Source organism: Dasypus novemcinctus, chromosome 22 (assembly GCF_030445035.2).
Source record: "Dasypus novemcinctus isolate mDasNov1 chromosome 22, mDasNov1.1.hap2, whole genome shotgun sequence".
Lineage (NCBI taxonomy): Eukaryota > Metazoa > Chordata > Mammalia > Cingulata > Dasypodidae > Dasypus > Dasypus novemcinctus.
The window spans coordinates 67,078,503-67,093,126 of record NC_080694.1 but is presented as its reverse complement, the minus strand read 5'-3'; the positions used below and the strand labels follow the sequence as shown (position 1 = coordinate 67,093,126).

The 14,624-nt window shown below is 45.0% G+C and overlaps 1 pseudogene; it reads left to right on the top strand.

Moving 5' to 3' along the window:
- Window positions 1-1,053: 1,053 nt before the first annotated feature.
- On the top strand, window positions 1,054-12,725 carry LOC105745048 (general transcription factor II-I-like; annotated as a pseudogene).
- Window positions 12,726-14,624: the final 1,899 nt, after the last annotated feature.

Below are 14,624 nucleotides of genomic sequence, written 5' to 3'. Positions count from 1 at the left end.
CAGCTATGAAAAAAACAGAAGACTACAAATGCTGGAGAGGATGTGGAGGAATGGGAACATTCATCCACTGCTGGTGGGAATGCAGAAGGATCCAGCCATTCTGGAGGACAGTTTGGCGGTTTCTCAAAAAACTGGCTATAGATTTGCCATATGACCCAGCAATTCCACTGCTGGGTATATACCCAGTAGAACAGAAAACAAGGACACAAATTGATATATGCACACCAATGTTCATAGCAGCATTGCTGACTATTGCCAAAAGTTGGAATCAACCCAAATGCCCATCAACAGATGAATGGATAAATAAAATGTGGTATATACATACAATGGAATACTACTCAGCTATAAGAAGGAAAAGAGTACAAACACATGTGAAAACATGGATGAATCTTGAGAACCTTATGTTGAGTGAAGCAACCCAGGCATTGAAGGACAAATACTACATGATCTCAATGATATGAGAAAGGAAACCAAGGTGCCTCAGAGAGCTAGAGATTGGATGATAGGCTTAAAGAAAATTGGGAGGCAGAGGAAGGATGTAAGATGACATCTACGTGGGTGAAATCTATAAGCTAGAGGTAAGTATTTGTACAAAGAATGGATAAAAGAGGGGCATAGAGTTACATTTGGGTGGGGCTTTTTGGGCTTGAGGGGGGTTAGGGATGGGAGGATGGGTAATTTTGTCCAAGAAATTGGAGGGAGGGTGGAGCAACATACGAACATAGGAGATTGTCAGGTATTTGGTTGAGAGTATAATGCTGAGAAAATGTTTTCAAAAATATAATAAGGAAGGTTACCTGTTTAAGGTGCTTAAAGGGGATCATCTGACACAGGACAGGCTTCTAGGCAGTGTGTGAGTGCTCATTTTGTCTTAATGGGTTATATCATTGGATAGAGACCCATAAAAAGTGAGTGAAGGTATACCCACATCCTTGGGAGGACTGATGTTCTCAAATAGAGGGAATTGTATCTCTCGAGAGAAGTGGTGGCTCCCAATGCCTTAGGGCAGTAGAGCATGACAAGCCCTCAACACTGTTGCAAGTATCTCTGAACATGGCCCTTCAAGCAATGAAGATTGACTGTGACTGTGGGCCCTGAGGGGAGGGGGAAAGAGGTGTTGAATAGACGGCATCAATGTAACTGTGTGAGCAATTCAAGTGTTCCACAAGGTTATGCAAGGATGGATATAGGACATGTTAAATTACACTAGAGGGCCCGGACAGCCCTGCCGCAGCCCCGCTCCGCCCCCGGCCCCCAGGCCTGTGTGGCACCTCCCAGGGCTGGGGACCCCGCCCGCCCCACTGACACGCCCCTCCCTGTCCCGCAGTGAGCGTCACCCTGGACCCGCAGTCGGCCAGCGGCCACCTGCTGCTGTCGCAGGACTGGAAGTGCGTGTCGTACCGCAGCCTGCGCCGTGGGGTCCCACCCCCAGCAGTTCACCTGCGAGCCCGGGGCGCTGGGCAGCAAGGGCGTCACCTGGGCAGGGTCTACTGGAGGAGGAGGTGCAGAGGGGGCTGCTCTTGGGACGGGGAGGGGGACGGCGAGGAGGAGGGGGGAAAAGGGGGAAGAAGAGGGGAGGGGGAGGAGGAGGACAAGGAGGTGGGCTACGATGATGGGTATGACGGGTGGGAAACGGATGAGGACTCGCTGGGGGAGGAAGACGAGGGGAAGGGGGAGGGAAGGGGGCGGTGGGTCGCTGCCTGGTGGGCGTGGCCAGGGACTCCGTGGAGAGGAAGGGGCGCTCCCCCTGTGGCTGGTGTGGGCGCTGCGCCTGTCCCGCGCGGGCGTCTGGGCCCACACCTGCCCCAGGCCGAGCTCTTCCCCGCAAAGCGGCCGCGGTGGGTGGGCGTGGCGCTGGACCACGAGGGCAGCACGTGACGTTCACCAACGCGGAGTCGCAGGAGCTGCTCTACCCCTTCTCAGCCACCTTTACGCAGCGCCTGGTCCCCTTCCTGTGGCTCAGGTGGCCGGGAACGCAACTGCTGCTGCGGCCGTGACACCGCACCCAAGCCTCGGTCCTCCAGGACGCCCCGGCCCTGCAACTTGGGGAAGGGGGGGCGGGGAGGGGAGGGCGCATCTATCCAGGGCAACAGGGGCAGCGGAGAGGAGATGCTGCGCCCACTGCCACCCACTCCCAAGCAGGGGCAGGAGAGGCCCAGTCCACTGCGCCCCTCACCATGGCCCCTCGGAGGCGTCGCTCTGAGCCGTAGCTCCAGGTCCTGCCACCCCTGCCTCCTCCGGGCCTCTGGGGGACCTTGTGACGTGACGTCCACAAAGGTGCCGTCCTCCTCCCGACCCCACTGACCGAGCTCTGAGTCTCCTGTTGAGTGAACACCCCAGGCTGCTCTGTCCTGCCCAGCCTGCCTTTGGGGGGGCTAGTTGGCTCCGCCCAAGGCCGTTTTGCTCTCTTCAAATCCGGCAGGTCCCCCTTGCCCAGGTGAGCCTTGCTCTCTACCTCCATTGCGGTTACAGACCCCCCCACTCAGCTCAGCTCAGCAGGCAGGAAATGCTAAAATGAGCCAGAGCAGAACACGCTGAGACTTCCCAGTCCAGGTAGAGGCCACCTGGGGTCATTGCTCATGGGTGTCGTGATGTTCAGTGCGGCCTGTGCCGCGTGGCCAGGACCGAGCATGTGCTGCTTCTGTAACTGAGGCTGTTCTTGAGCTGCCTATGGCCCTCGAGGGTGGGGTTAGGCCCCCCTGATGTTGGGAAGGCGTCATGGCCCTGATGGACCCATCATCCCATGGTGGTTCCTAGAGGGGGAGTCTAAGAGAATAGAGCATCCTGCCAGGACCAGCCCATGAGCCCCAGGGGGAATGCCCAGGGAGCGGAGCAACTCTGGTGGGCTCCAGTGCACTCAGTTGCTATTTCCCACCGCTCTCAGCTGCTATTTCAACATCCAGGTTCCACCTTCCTAAGGGGGAGGAAAGGCAGGGCCTTGTGGGAGGAGGAAAGGAGGGCAGAGAGGTCTGCAGCGAGCCCCCAGGCCAGGTACCCACTCCTGCGGCTCAGTGTCCTCATCTCCATGCACCAGAGATCTCAAGTCTCCAACCTCACCCGCTGTCTGTGATAGCCCCCTTTGCTTTGCCGGTTCCCTATTGCCTACATTTTAATTCCTCCACCCCTGCTCTAAGGCTTCACACTGCCATGGTCTTGGTGGTCTGAGTCTCCAGCCTGGAGTCACCCACTCTGTGTATGTCACCTGCTGCCCGGGTCACACAGACATCCTTTTCCACAGCTCGCTGGTGGATGTCCTATCTTACATTTCTCCTGTATCCTCCACAGCACCAACTGCAGTGCCGGGCAGGGGAGGTGCTCAATAAAAACTTGTTGACCAATGCACTGCATGTTTTTATTATAAGAAAGTAGAAAATAATAAAATAACTCATATCACCAACCCTTCCAAAGTTTGGGCTACAGTTTCCATTGATAGCACTAACTAAAGGTGTATTAGTCAGCCAAAGGGGTGCTGATGCAAAGTACCAGAAATCTGTTGGCTTTTATAATGAGTATCTATTTGGGGTAGAAGCTTATAGTTGCCAGGCCCTAACGAGTCCAACTGAAGGTACCATGAGAGGTACTTTCTCACCCAAAGTCTCACCCAAGTGTTGATTCAAGATGGTGGGCAAGGTCTACGAAGGTTCAGCCTTCCTCTTTTTTCTTCTTTAATTGGACTGTTTTGTTATTTTTTAAAGATTTATTTTGTCTTTATTTCTCTTCCCTCCCCCTCAGTTGTCTGCTGTCTGTGTCCATTTACTGTGTGTTCTGTGTCCACTTGTATTCTTGTCAGCAGGACCAGGAATCTGTGTCTCTCTTTGTTGCATCATCTTGCTACATCAGCTCTCCATGTGTGCGGCGCCACTCCTGGAGGGGCTGCACTTTTTTTGTGCTGGGTGGCTCCTTACAGGGTGTGCTCCTTGCACATAGGGCTCCTCTCTGCAGGGGACACTGCTGTGTGGCATGACACTCCTTGCACACATCAGCACTGCACCTGGGCCAGCTCATCACATGGGTCAGGAGACTTGTGGTAGGTGGATGCTCTATCCATTGGGCCAAATCCACTTTCCCCTCTTTCTTCTTAAGGCTCAGTGGTCCCAGCTCCTGCCCTCAGCTGTAGGTTGGTAGAAGGCCCATCTCTCCCTGGGCTTGTTTCTTTCCGAGCTTTCCCAGCTGTTCAGGGTTCTGGTCTGTTCAGCTACAAACTATCAGGGGAATGGCTTGGCTCTCTCCCCATGGCTCCAGCATCAAAACTCAAACTCTCTTCTGCTATGTCGTTTTCTCTCTGAGTCCCTACTCCATTGGTGGGCAGGGACTCAATGTCCTACTGATGTGGCAGAATCAAAGCCTTCATCATAATTTAATCAAGTAAAAGTGAAACCTCTGAATTTAATACAAAGGGTAACATGCCCAAAGGAACAGACTACTTTACAAACATAATCTGGTGTCTTTTTGGAATATATAAACAATATCAAAGTGCTACACAGGTTTCTCATTGCTCTTCTCTGTCATTTGGGAGGACACATTCTCTGGAAATGGCTTTGTCCTGCCCTCACGCTTGGTACAATTCTTGGTTGGAAACAGTTTCCTCCAGAATTTCAAAGGTATTCCTCCAACTGCCTTCTGGCTTCCAACGTTGTTAAGAATTGTGGCGCCCTTGTTCTGATCCTTTGTGGCCTGTTTCTCCTTTCTGGAAACTTATGGATCTTATCTGTGTTCTGTACTATGAGATTTCTTAATGATGTGTCTGTGCTGATCACTCAGTAGGCCCTTGCATTCTAGAAATTCACAACCTTCGGTTCTGGAAATTTTATTGAATTCTATCTTGATTTTTTGCTCCATTTCTCTGTCCTCTCAAACTGAGGATTCCCAGCCTTCATATGTCTCCTGAATTCTTTAATTGAATACCTGTGGTATACCAGGATGTTTCGTTTTACACAAGTAATAAGAAAAACTTTGTCCCTGCATGTGTGTTTACATTCTGGTAAAGGGTGCCAGGCAATAAATAAAAAGTGAAGAATAATATGCAGAAATTTAAAATAGGGTTATGACAGAAAGTGGTTAAGTGCCACCTTTATAGAGGATGATCAGAACGGTTCTCTAAGAAGGTGGCATTAAAGCTGATATCTGAATGGTGTAAGGCAGGGATTCTTAGCCAGGAGTCTGTGAGCTTGAGTTAAGTTTGAATAATTCAAAAATTGGATTTAAAGGCATGACAATGTTGAGTGTCATAAATTATCTGCTGCTACATTCCCAGAAGGGGTACATGGTTTTCACATGACTGGTAAAGAGGTCTGTGGAACAAAAAAGGTTAAGAACCCCTGCTCTAGAGCTACCACTTCTCCAGGTTCCAGTACTGCTTCCTCCATTACCCCTTCATGGATGGGGGTGGAAATTGCTCTTGCTAACTCAAGAATGCTTCATCACCCCTTGTTTTGCCTTCACCCCACACAGATCTTTGTACATAGTCCCTCCATTAAATGATCCCTTTTGAGTAGTCATGGAAACAGCAAACCAGCTTTTGTGGGCAGATGATGGAGGGAAGGGGGAAATGGGACACTTCTGAGGTGAAGCTGTTGGTGGAAATAGGGGGCTGCACCGTGACACATTTTTAGGAGGAGGAAGAGGGATGGTCCTTCAAGCCTGGCTTGTATTAAATTCAGAGCCCTCAGCATTAACTACGATGAGATAACAAGGTGATAGTTCATGCAGTCTTGGGGGAAGGATGAAGAGCAGAGAAAATGGGAGTGGAGAGTTGCTGAATGTGTGGCGTGGAAGTGATGGGAGCTGCTCAGCCCAAGTCAGGGATTGGAAGTTCCGGAAGAATCTTACAGGGCTCAGGAGCAGCTGACAAACAATGTTGAGTGATGAAATGATGACTGTCTTGGTCTTCTACAAGCTGCTGAAAGCAATAGGGCAGAAATGGGTTGACTTTACAGTGGGCACCTGTTAACTTAGAGCTTACAGTTCAAGGTCATGAAAACCAAGACTTTGGCAGGCGAGGCTTTTCTCCCTGAAGACCAGCTACCAGCGATCAGGGCACAGGCGGCTCCTGGGCTCTCGCTCCTCCAGGCTTCCTTGCCCTCAGCTTCCCACTTTGTGGCTTTCATTTCCACTGGCTGAATGTATTTCATATAACAGTCAGCATTCACTTGAACTGACATCATTATAAACATGCCAGAACTTAGGACTTTATTGTCCAGGCCTTTTAAAGACATGAACTTGCTGTCTTTTTTTTTTTTTAAACCTTATTGGCATTTATTGCATGCTGAAGTTATTCCCAAACCATAAGTTTTTGTTTCTTCAGTTTCTTCTGGGATATCTTTTTCTCCTGTGCAACCTCGTCTTCTCGTTTAGAACAATTTGTTCTTTTCCAATAAGGATCATCTCTGTGCTGTGGGGGGAGTTCAGGTGTGGGTTAATCCCACCATGAGCTCTGTAGCTGACACATCTTGGGGGCCTCGTTCATCTGGAAGTGCTCAATGACCAGAGAATCTACATCCAAGGCCTTAAGTTCAGCATTACTCTCTGCATTTTAAAGCATGTGCAGCAAATATTCAGTGCTCTTTTGGGGCCACCGACGCTGTGTCCAGCCCACGGTTTGGCCTGGCGCCCCTCCCAAAGCCACCCTTGTGAGGACGGAATGGTGCACCTGCTTCTCTGAGGTGACATCTTTCAGATACTTGGTGGCTTTTCCAATATGCACACCCCTGATGGCCTGGGCAGTTTCTTGGGTGTTCTTAAAGTGACATGAAGATTCGAACCTCTTGATTTGCATGATATTGTGGGTTTTTCTGGGTTAAGGGAATAGCAAACCATTTTCAGAGATCACCAACACGCTGGCCTCCAGGTCGAGGCACCGGTCCCAGGCCACCCCCTCCCTGTGGGCAACGGGCCCTGCCACCCCCTTTCCTGCCCTTCATGCCCCTCTGGAGCCACAGACCCCTGAAAGCCCAACCCATCGTGCAAAGCCAGGGGTTTCTCCATGTTCCCCAGCCCAGGGGACCCTGCCTCCTGCAGAGAATCACTAGCCCCGGGAGTTCTCCTCCAGGAGGCCTGGAGAGCAGCAGTGCTGGGGGCAGGATGGGGGGATGGCCTCGCTGTTATGTTTAACAGAGAAATTAAATTCTAATTCACTTTCTATAATTGCCCATGTGAAATTTTACAGTAAAATATTCGCCAGTCTTTTTCATATCTAATCAATTCATCCACCAAAATTGGATTAATATTGTGAAATTTTCAACACATTTCATTGTTTCTTTTTTTTAAAGGTTTATCTATCTATTTATTTATTTATTTCTCTCTCCTTCCCCTCCCCCCCCCCGTTGTCTGTTCTTTGTGTCTATTTGCTTCGTCTTCTTTTTTTGTTCGCTTCTGTTGTTGTCAGCGGCATAGTAATCTGTGTTTTTTTTTTTTGCTGCGTCATCTTCTTGTGTCAGCTCTCCCTGTGTGCAGCGCCATTCCTAGGCAGGCTGCATTTTCTTTCGTACTGGGCAGCTCTCCTTACGGGATACACTCCTTGCACGTGGGGCTCCCCTATGCGGGGACACCCCTACATGGCATGGCACTCCTTGCGCACATCAGCACTGCTCATGGGCCAGCTCCACATGGGTCAAGCAGGCCCGGGGTTTGAACCGTGGACCTCCCATGTGGAAGATGGACACCCTAACCACTGGGCCAAGCCCGCTGCCCATTGCTTCCTTTAAAGCTTATCATTTGCAAGTATTATAAACCAAGGCAAATGAAGTTCATTTCTCCTGAAGCCTTCTAGAACTGACTATATACTCTCAAGTTTAGCTTTTACTATCTTCTTTCACCTTCTGGCAAAACCAGACATTTTTACCTTGGGACAAAGTTACTCCCATTTCTTTCCTTTTTTTTTTTTTTTTTTTTTTTTTTTAGCTCATTGCCCATCAATTTGCCTTCCCTCTTGCTTTTCAGATGTTAAAACTTTAAACAAAATTCTTAAGGTGGTTTTCTTTCAGTACTCTGGAATATACTAAGACATTTCATGTGTATTTACTACCCCAAAATGCTTCATTTTAAAAACTGCAGCTTTCTTAATTGGCTCAGTGACTGTATGTCTTGGTTTCACTTAGTAAAATTAAATGGATTTAAGGAAAAAAATTATACACATACACACATTTTTAACCAAAAAAAAATTTAAAGACATGCCAATTTGAAAAGGTATCAAAGTAAAAAATTCAAAGCAAATGCTAAAACTACAACAATAAAAAATTAAATAATTTGCAGCCCTACAGTATCAATACACTATTAGAATTAATAAGACAGTGTGACAAAATTGCTTAAACCAAGATTGACTTAGAAAAACTAATTATGAAAAAAAAAAGAAATAGTAATAAAAACCATACAGATATCTTATAGACTATGAAAAATGCACAAACCTTATGAAGAACCCATTTTAGTGTTTTCCTTATAAAATATTTCAGACCTACAACAAGTGCTAAGGGACCTAATGAATAATCATGTACCCAACATCCAAGCACATCCAATCTGTATCTTTTGACAAATGGGATTTAGTCTTTCCCTAGGAGATAGAGCATTGTAGTTACGTCTTTCCAATCCCATTTCCCTCCTTCCTTCCCCACCCAAGGTAACTGCTATGGCTTGTTTTTATGCTATTACCACCTAATTATTTTACCATAAACAATATGTAGCATTGTTCTGCATATTTTCAAACTTATACAGTAAGACCTGTCCATATTCATAACTTGCTCTTTTGGATGTTCAATGTGTTTTTGAAATGTATCCATACAGTGGTATGTTCCTGTGGTTCATTCATTTAAACTGCTGTAGGTTGGCATATTATGGGAATACATAGTTTATTAACCATTCCATAATTTAAACTATGCTGTAGTACTGAACTATTTTGAATTTATCTCCCTGAACAAATGCATAAATATTTCTCTAGTAGGAGAATTACTGTGCAATATATGTGTTGCTATATATTGCCAACTTTTTCTATAGAGAATATTTCAAAATCCTACTAAAGATATAAAACTAGATCTAATATATGGAGAGAGACAATATGCTTACTGGATAAAATAATAATATCAATTTTCTCCAAATCCAATAAAATTTGAATCAGTGCTAAATATAATTTCGGTTATCTGCAGCAGGACTTTAAAAAAAAGAATTTGACAAACTAATTCTAAAGTTTATGTGGAAGCATAAAGGTTTACAAATAGCTACGATAAATTTGAAAAAGAAAAGCCAAGAGAGACACGTAGCCTGCTGGATGTTCAGCCACAAAACAGGATGCCCTGGTCAGGGAGAGAAAGATGGATGCAACAGAATAGAAAGCTCAGAAGCAACTTTTTTTAAAAAATGGAAGCTTTAGATTACATAAATGTTACATCAAAATTATGGGGGATTTTGTGCAGTCTATGGATCTTTAAAAAAATACAGTAAAAAATTTTTAAAAATATCCAGGAGGAGAGAGCAGAGGAAAGGGTCTGCTGGTCGCCCCCTCCCCATAGGCACTCTTCAGCAGGGGCTATTGCTTACCCTGCCCAGCCACTGTCTCCATCCCTGTGGCCAGATCAAGGTGCTGAGAGGCTGTGCCATGGCCATGTGGCAGTGACAGGAGCTGCCCAGGTGCACGGGCCCTCCCCCTCACCTCCTGTCTACTCTCCCTCCCTTCCCTTCGGCTCCCCTGGAGGCAGCTGCTCTCAGGGATCTTGGCCTAAGCAGCAGGGTCTCCCCTGACTGTTGATGATGAGGAGTCAGGGGAGAGCAGGATGTGGTGCCTTCCTCACATCTGCTCTGGAGTCCATGTGCCAGCCTTGTGGAGTTTGACACAGACATGTTTGTGGTTGGAACTGAGAGAGGACGTTCTTCTGTCAATACCAGGACGGATTTTCAGAAACATTCTGTAAAATACCTGTTGAAGGGCTGCAGAGATGCATAAAATGAAAATACAACAGACAATTAGATGAGTGTGGATGCTTAGAAATCGAGACTCTCAGAACAGCGGTTGATGACTGTTTCTGCTTTTGGTGTGGAAAAGCTTCAGGTAAATCAGCAGAGGTGCCTGTTCCATAAAAAAGATGTTAGGAGACTAGTAGGCCATGGTAGTTCAGGTCTTCCTGAAGGAGCTGCCTTTAAACACCCTGAGATTTATAATCTTGCAACCCTGAAATGGATTCTGGAGAGCAAGTCAGGGATTTTAAGAGACCTTTCCTAGAGCCATAGAGACACCTAGGTGGTCATGTGGTGGTAACAGCTGGTGAAAGGTCAGTACAGTCTCCACGTGGAAGTCGTGGTCCCATCAAAGTGAAGACTGAACACATGGAAGATTCTGGAATTCCCCTAAAAATCACAGCTGTGACCATAAAGAAGAATCTGAAGACCCTGATTGCTCTCACTCCAACTTTCAAGGAAGCCTTCGCTTTTCAGAAGACAATGATGGAGCAGAAATGGAAGCAGCAGCCAAAGGTTCTACCCAGTACTTCCCTTCAGAAACAAGTGAGGACCCTGCACTTGACGTGACTATTGAAGGTGATGCTCATTCTCCACCTACCAAGAGACAAAGACCAATGAACCACCACAGTCCCCAGTTACTGAGCCTGCCAATCCTGGAAATTGGGAAGTGAGGGAATTCAAATTTGAGAAATGGAATGCTCAAATTACTGATCCGCACAAGCAAACTGGAGACTTGTTTGAAAGAAAATATGCTCAAGCCATACAAGACAAAGTTCCTGTGACAGTCCCATATGTCCTTCTCCAGTCAAACACTGAAGATCTTTTTGTGGAAGGACTTCTTGAAGGTATTCATTTTAGATGGCCATCTGCTTACAGAATTCCTCACCTTGAGAGGATATTACTTGCGAAGGAAAGACTTTGATTTGATATTAAGAAGCATGAACTTCTGAATTCAACAAGTAAAGATTTACAGCCTTATAAATGAGCTTCAGGAGTAGAGTAAGAAGGGTATGCCAGGATCACTAAACTAAGAAAGATGGTACATCAGCTTTCTGCAAAAAATAATAATAATAAATTATTGAAGACTTGGGTAGTACTGAAGCCAAGGCTGTCCCTTACCAGAAATTTGAGGCACATCCTAATGATTTCTATGTGGAAGATCTACCAGAAAACATTCCTTTTAGAAGTCCCTAATGGTATGCAATTCTAAGAGTGAAAAAAATCATTCAAGTGGGCAATTGAATTAAATTTGTCATTAAGAGATCAGAACTTCTGACTCACAATGCAATTACAGTGATTCAACCAAAAACAAACATACTAATCAAAGAATATTAGAGTGTCAGAATTACCAGCTATGCAAAAAAGTGGAAGAGATTTTTAATTTGAAATGTGTTCAAGCTCTAGGACTCACAGAGGCATTAAAGTACCACCCCCCTGTGTTTGAATCAAACCCTGAGTTCCTTTGTGCAGAAGGCATGCCAGAAGGAATTCCCTTTTGAAGCCCTACAGGGTTTGGAATTGCAGGACTTGAAAGAATTGTGTGTGGGAGTAATAAAATCATTGCTGTTAAAACACCTGAACTAGTTGTGGCCTACTTGCCTCCTTCCATGGATAGTAAAATAAACACTAAAGCATTACAGTCCCTGAAAAGATCACAAAGCCCTGGGAGCAATTCAAAGGTTCCCGAAAATGAGGTCCCTTGACAGACCCTATTAGCAGCAATCCTCAAAGGTCAGCTGTTCAGACCCTCACCCAGACTAATGGTTTTAATGTGCCCCTCAAGCCTTAAGGAGGGGAGTTTTACACTGAGGCCTGGAATGCCAAAATCATGGACCTAAAACAGAAAGTTGAAAGTCTTTTCAATGAAAATAGAGTAAAGCTCTTGGCCTTTAACAAGCTGTAAAAGTGCCATTTGCATTATTTGAATCTTTCCTAGAAGGCTTTCATGGTGAAGGCTTATCTGAGTGTGCCATTCCAAAGGCCTACTTTTTTTTTTTTTTTTTTTTTTTAGGCACGAGAGTAAAGAGCTTATTAAGAAACAAGTAGATGTAAAAGTACATGGTCTGAGGTATGGCCACTGGCATGCTGCAGAGTGAATGACACGCCACCATCTACTTTTGAAATTCCAAGGCTGGAGAACACACTCAGAAACAAAGTCAAGATTACATTCATTGTTAAAAAGCCTGAAATGTTTGAGTCAGCTGTTAAGGAGAGCACCTCCTCTAAGAGCCCCCCAGGAAAAATTAATTCTTCACCCATTGTCAATACCACTGTGTCAAGAGTTGAAGATCTTAACATCCCTCAGGTGACCATTCCAGATGATGATGATGGGATCTGTCAAAAGATGAAAAATCTAGGCAGTCAAGGGAACAGGAGAATGACCTTGTAGTCAAAAGTTTGGGAAGCAATTGGTGTGAGTTTCCTCTGAAAGTTCCCTACAGGAAATTCAGTTAACCCTGACTATGTGGTGGTCCATGGCATGGCCCAAGAGTGTCATTCAAAGTCCCCAGATATTTGGAATCAGCTCCACAAGAAGAATCTCAGATTCTGCAGGTTTATCAAGTTCACAGTCATTAGACACTTTCCAGGCCTTGGGGTTAATCACCAGCTGGTGGCCCGAGGGAGACAGTAGGCCCAGCAGTGGTGCAGGAAATCAGGGGAGCCAAACCAGCTGGAGGTTCCAGCAACAAGTAATGACAGAGGTTGATGGAAGCCCCCAGACCAAGCAAGAACCAGCCCCAATGTGGTTGCCCTCAGCCCTGCTGGGCTTAACATATCAGTGACTGAGAGGAGCTTTTCAGACCTTTACTTCCCCAAGCTGGGTAGTATACTAGCATAAGAGAAATACCGTCTATACAAGGCTTTTTTTCTACTATTAGATAGAAACATCATCTTTTTCTCAGCAGTTCTATGAATTAAATTAATGAGTAGAGAGACTGTAGGTTTGGAATGGCTGGTTTACTTTAGAGTGTGTTATAAGGATTTTATGGCAGTGCCAGAAATCAACAGAAAAAAATGACAGGGATGAATCCATCAGATTTTTACTTATTCAGCAGAGCCTTCAGCTATAGTGTTTAGATTCCTGTCAAGTAAAGACATCTCCTACTAGAACATCTCAGCTCCTGCAGTGAAGAAAACTCCCATGATAGTTTAGTTCTTTAGTTTTTTCTATTTGAAAAGTCATTTAAATGATTCCTTGTTCACACCTCTCCTTAATGACTGAGTGAACAATTAGTATCTGTATATTTAACTAAACAATTTTTTAAGCTTACCTACCATGGTTATATGTTTCTTAATCATAATTTTTTAAAAAAAATCTGGATCACCTAACAGTCAATAAGAGGTCAGTATGTGAGCATGAGGACCCTAGATGAATTACAGAGAACCTCTTCCACTTTTATTTTATTCAAATAGAATGCGTGATTTATCAGAAGTTTAAGATCAGGTATGGGCATTTGGGCAAGCTAAATGACACAAGAGCCTCATATTGTGTAACCTATTGTGGCATGGAATTCTTGGAAACACATTGCCTACTTGGATCAGGCTCAAGGGGATCCCACTGCCATAATTTAAATATACTACTTGTAACATTGAGGCTCCCGGGTGGAGAGTAAGGGGCCATTAAGGCAATTATACACCCTCTGAGATCTTCACCAGTTGTAGGAGAATCTTATGTGTATTGAGATTTCACAAGCAACAAGAATCTTAAAATATCACTGTATGAAAAGCCTAGAGTATGTGTGGCATAGAGTTTTCATTAGCTCATCACAATATCCACAATGGAGAATTACATTACATGATAGCAGAAATAGGCATTTTTGTGTATTGTTCATATTTTCCCTCAAATTCAATTGTAGATTAGGGTAATAAATAAAATATATCCATACCTTTCACACACTAATATATAAATATGTGGGATTCCTATATACCCCACCCCTTCCACACTTTTCCACATTAACATTTTTTATTAGTGTGATACATTTGTTACATTTGATGAGCACATACTGAAGCATTGCAATTAGCCATGGTTTATAGTTTACATTATAGTTTACACTTGTCCTGCATAATTTTATAGGTTTTGATAAAATTTATAATGGCTTGTATCTGTCATTGCAATGTCATGCAGAACAATCCCAGTGTCTTGATAATACTCCCATGTTACACCTAATCTTCCCTCTCCCTTCCCTCAGAACCTCTGGTGACCACCACCCTTATATCAATGATGCAAGTTCTCCCATTGCTAAAATAATAACAAGTCTACTTTAGTCCCTTATGCTTGTTGATTCCTCAATCTTGAGGATTTGGGGATGGTAATGCCAACTCTGTTTCTGATTGAGAGGGGCCTTAGATCCCATGGGGCAGATGAATGAATTGGTCTTGCTTGCAGTTGTAGATACTCTGTTTTTGGGATGGGATTTGTCCATCATCATCCTTTTGTTAGTTGTCCTGGATGAGTCCAATGAACTGAAGAAGAGGTGTTACAGCTCTGCTGAAATTCAGGGTTCAACTGGCATATGAATAAACTGAAAATTTATGTGTAGTGCTAATTATAGGTTCAAATAAATGGGGCAAAGGACCATATGTAGAGAAATTATAAGTGAGTCTGTTACATTGGGGAACATATATCCCAAAGTAATTCCCACTGATGGGGGCTGAATTCCTAAGATTGTCTGCCCTGCCTA